We start from the raw sequence: 5,027 nt of genomic DNA, 5'->3' as shown, positions 1-5,027 counted from the left end.
CTATCTTGGATTTAATTAAAGAAAGAAAAAGAGGAAAAAGAATTATATTCAGAAAGAAAAAGAGGAAAAATTCCGTTTTTGAATGCCCCTGTCCAGTTTCAATCAAACCCTTCATCGAACGGTCATCCGATGTCCGATCGTGCTGATTTTTTGAGAGCTTCACGACTACTTAAACCTCAAATCCAACGGTGGAATTATGCATATGATCTCTCTAAGTTGGCGCGATTACTACGTCAAAACCCTAATTGGCTGAGTCAAATAGAAACCCTGAGTTTTATTCAAATTCAGCCGTGCTTCATATCTCATGTAAACTCTATAAAAGGAGAGCATACTCCAATAAAGGAGAAGTTGCTCTAGAGCTTAGTAGAAGCATTCTTTCTTCTCTCTTCAGTTTATTTAGGTTTCTCTAGTTTTCTTTGCTTGCATTAGTGAGATTTAAATTTCTAGATTCAATGTTTAGGTTTAATCTTTTTATGTAATGCAATTCAAGTTCAAGTTTCAATTTTTTTTAGATTCGTTTTTCTCTAGGTCTAGCAATTGCAGATTTAGATCATTCTAGATCTAGATCTGGTTGTTAGGGTTGGTTGAGATTCGAATCGTTTGTTCAATTAACAAGTAAGTAACCTTCCTTATTAATCTTCTCTCCTCCCTCCATTCCCGCTTCTATCTACCCCTCCATATTCTTAATTAGGATTTACTTTCAGCATTATTTATTGTTCTCCCTTCCCCTGGATCCTTGATCAGAGATGCCTACAGTCGTGCCTCTCTTTGGTTAAGGCTTTCTTTTCCTTTTATTGCTTTGTTTATTGCTTTGTTATTTACTTTCTGTTATTTACTTTCTGCCTATTCATTCATCATCTCAGACCACATAACCTGAGCAAGCCTACAGTCGTGCCTCTGCTTCTGGTGACGGGTGTTGGTGCTATTTCTGCCGATCGCCTTGAACCGTAGTTTTCCGCACCGAACTCCTCAGATCTGATTCAATCTGGTTTGCTCTTCGATCGATCAACCTCTCACTCCTGAAAGAAACAGAATACCAGTATGAAATGGAGCCGATCGTCTTGATCGGCGTCTCGTCTCCGACGATCTAGTCAGTATGGTTCAGTTTATGTTTCAGAGCTCTCTGGAGCTTCTAAAGTGCTTGTAATGGAGTTCAATCAGAGTGAGTTTAGAGTTTGGTTGATTCCAGAGACTTACCTTCTTACGAATCTTCCCTCGCTTTTATACTAGCTTTCCCGCTTATGACACTTTTTCAATCACAGCCATCGGATCATCGCTCCTCTTTGGATGTCGCTAATCATCCTTCCTTTATCTCTCAATCGAACCCCGCTAAGATTGGTCTGGCCGGTATAAACCGGCAAGTGGATATCCCTCCCCTGACTGATTAATCGCTCAATTTCATTTTTCATAATTCTGCAATCATCAGTATCATGACCATGATCCTTGTGATATCTACAGAATCTATTCGGATTCCTCTCGTCTGCCTTTGCTATCATTGGTAATGGTCACTTCATAATTCCTTGATGTTGAATTTGCATCAGAATTTCTGATCTTCTTGTGTTGAGAGGAGTATAGTTTTCCTGAAATGGTCTTGGAATGTCCATTCTGTATTGACGATCAAGAATATTTTTTGGAAAATTCCTGTTATTCCTCCGATCTCTCTGATCTCTCTGATCAGATCTCACAACTCCATCATCTTTCTTTTTAACTCCATTGCCATCAGTTTCTTTTCTTGCCCGAAGAATATCCTTCATGTTTGCATCTCGGGTTCCGAATGAGTCATCAGTTCCGCAATATTTGCCTACTTGTTCATGATCAGGAATTCCAAAAGATGCTCATCTGTTAGACCTCTGAACATAGCGTCATACGCTACTGCCTCATTCAAATTTTTAGTCTGAATTGACTCCTGATTGAATCTCTTCATGTAATTTCGAACTGATTCTCCTAATTTTTTACGGATTGCAGCCAAATTATCAACAGTTTTGCTACTCTTCATACTACTTTGGAACCTTGACAAGAATACTTTCGTCAAATCCTTAAAATCCTTAATGGAATCTGGTAATAAGCTAAAGAACCAAGTTGTTGCAGATCCTTTCAACGAAAATGGAAATGACTAACACTTTAAAACATCAAATTACACGCCAAGATCATAACGAGAATTGAACCGGAGCGGTGTGTTCCATTGGATTTGTGCTTCCATCATACATCATGAATGTCGGAAGTTTAAAATTGCGCGGCAATGGTGCTAACATAATATCTTTAGCAAATGGATTTTGGTTCATCATTTCCTTAACTTTTTCTCCGTCATCTTTGTTCGCCAGTCGCTGAATTTGATCGTCAAGGATACAAAATCTTTTACTGATTTTCGATCCATGAACTTCAGATCTGCTATCTCCTGATCTTCCTGTTTCCTTCTTATCTCTCCGATCTCCAACGCTTCTACTCTTTTTGCTCCAGATATGACTCAATTGATCATCCTTGGACGATCCTCGATCTTCAGTCTCCATTGGAATATAGTTTGGATCTGCACTCTCTCCTGATCCTTCCTTAAGAATTGATCTTCTTCGGCTTCCTCCTGACTTTTGAATCTGAGAATTCGGGACAGAGGTCGTCTTTGCTCGGGAAAAAGTTTGAGATCTTCCAGCTGATGAGATCGGAACTCTTTCCTCAAGATGGACTCCAATTTTCTTGATGAATGTCCTCATCAGATTTTGTGTCTTCAGGATTTGGTGCTGCATGCTCTCAAATCGTTCAGTTATCAGATTTGGATCTAGCTCTGGACGAGATGCCGCCAATGTATCCACCAATTGCTTCTCTTGCCTTTCGAACTGATCAGTTGGACGAGGTGAATGATCCTCTATCATTCTCTGGCCTCGACAAGTCTGCATCATCGGGATTTGTGGTATCGAAACCACTTCTCTTGTTCTTCTTTTTGGATTTACTCTCCTCGGCTCCCTCTGGCTTGCTTCCGCCATTTCTATCGGTAATTCTTCCTCCCGCTTAGGTGATTGAGCCATAGCTTCTATTCTGAACTTGTTCCAGTTACGTTTGCCACAGACGACGCCAAAATGTTGGTGCTATTTCTGCCGATCGCCTTGAACCGTAGTTTTCCGCACCGAACTCCTCAGATCTAATTCGATCTGGTTTGCTCTTCGATCGATCAACCTCTCACTCCTGAAAGAAACAGAATACCAGTAAGAAACGGAGCCGATCGTCTTGATCGGCGTCTCGTCTCCGACGATCTAGTCAGTATGGTTCAGTTTATGTTTCAGAGCTCTCTGGAGCTTCTAAAGTGCTTGTAATGGAGTTCAATCAGAGTGAGTTTAGAGTTTGGTTGATTCCAAAGACTTACCTTCTTACGAATCTTCCCTCGCTTTTATACTAGCTTTCCCGCTTATAACACTTTTTCAATCACAGCCATCGGATCATCGCTCCTCTTTGGACGTCGCCGATCATCCTTCCTTTATCTCTCAATCGAACCCCGCTAGGATTGGTTTGGCCGGTATAAACCAGCAGTGGATATTTTAGTCACAACAACAGGTGGTGTTGCATCTGCATTTTTGCTATGAACTAAATTTTACTGACTGCTTTAACATACTAACTGGTTTAATTTTTATTGTTCGCATTTTTTTCTTGTCTTTTATTTATGCATTGATTGTGTTTAATTTATTTTTCGTTTCAATTCGATTGCATTAGACGTATAGATTAGGATCGTTTAGTTTTGTTAATTAGTTAACAAAAATTAGATCATTCCACTCTCGCATTACTATTAAGAAGTTGATTTCTAAGTGGTATATCTCCTTGAGATCGACCGTTAGCTACACGATACCGTGCGCTTGCGGTTACTTTTAAATTTCACAGACAAGTTTTTGGCGCCGCTGCCGAGAGATATTAGTCCACTTTATTTTTCTCATTCTTAGGTAAATCGAAGTGTTTAAAAAAAAAATTCAAAGATATTACTCTTAACTTGAGTAGAAACAAAAACGTATAGTAGTCCCCACTCTACTGCAGAACCCCCAGGATTCGATTGTAGGTGGCTCCGAAGACTATACGGATTCCCTTGTTGATCAAACCTATACAAATAGCTCAGCTATCAAAGCAACTTTACAGCTTTGGAATCATTGTTTCAATCTTTGTGGTGGGAAATTCACTACTTTCCTTTCATTTTTGTTATTTTCTTTTCTTTTATTCTGTAGTTTCTTTATTTATTTAGAAGAAAAAAATATCATTCTTTCATAAGAGCCATTAATTGCATTAGGTGGTTAGTGCATGTGTGTCTGGACTCGTGATTCTACAAATAGAATTGTTCGAGTGTCTAACTTGATCATGGAAGGTCTACCTCCACCACCTCCACCTAAGAGTCTTAGGGATAGATTTTATCCTACCCGATCTGCACAACCTTCCTGTATACGTTTACCTGAAGTGAGGGGTAATAATTTTGAGCTCAAATCTCATTATCTGTCTATGTTACCCCAATTTCATGGATTATCTGATCAAGATGCATATTTGTTCCTTAGGGAGTTTGAGGAGGTTTGTGCCCTTATGAAGGTACAACAACTCACTGATGATGTTGTAAGACTACGGTTTATTACATTTGCATTAAAGGATCAAGCCAAAAAGTGGCTTTATAGCTTACCTAGGGATAGCATTACCACATGGGAACAATTTATTGTCCTATTCTTGAAGAAATTCTTTCCTTTCCCTAAGACGATTAAAATAAGAAATGATATTTTTCAATTTCGTCAAAAACCCAATGAGTCATTTGCTAAGGTAATGGAGACGTTTCAAAGCCTTCTCCAAGAATGCCCTCACCATGGTATAGAATTATGGCATTTATGCCAAATAATTTATGAGGGTATCGATTATCAAACAAAGCAACTCTTGGAATCTATGTGCCCCACAGGATTTACATCATTCACTGATGATTCCGAAGCTTGGGAATTTCTTTTAGACCTAGCAGATAGAACTAGAGAATGGGAGTCAACCCAAGATTCTGAAAGGACTAGTAGGGGATATCTTGTTGATAG

The 5,027-nt window shown here is 39.2% G+C and overlaps 1 non-coding gene across 1 annotated transcript; it reads right to left on the bottom strand.

The window, feature by feature from the left end:
• Positions 1 to 4,713: 4,713 nt before the first annotated feature.
• On the bottom strand, positions 4,714 to 4,820 carry LOC148998993 (small nucleolar RNA R71). Its single transcript, XR_016171069.1, has one exon. It is a non-coding gene; the product is annotated as a small nucleolar RNA R71 (small nucleolar RNA).
• Positions 4,821 to 5,027: the final 207 nt, after the last annotated feature.

The sequence above is a fragment of the Hakea prostrata genome, unplaced genomic scaffold, assembly GCF_041222555.1.
Source record: "Hakea prostrata isolate BN-2017 unplaced genomic scaffold, UWA_Hpros_2 contig_73, whole genome shotgun sequence".
NCBI lineage: Eukaryota > Viridiplantae > Streptophyta > Magnoliopsida > Proteales > Proteaceae > Hakea > Hakea prostrata.
Note: the sequence above shows the minus strand (reverse complement) of the source record. Positions and strands in the feature narration are given on the sequence as shown.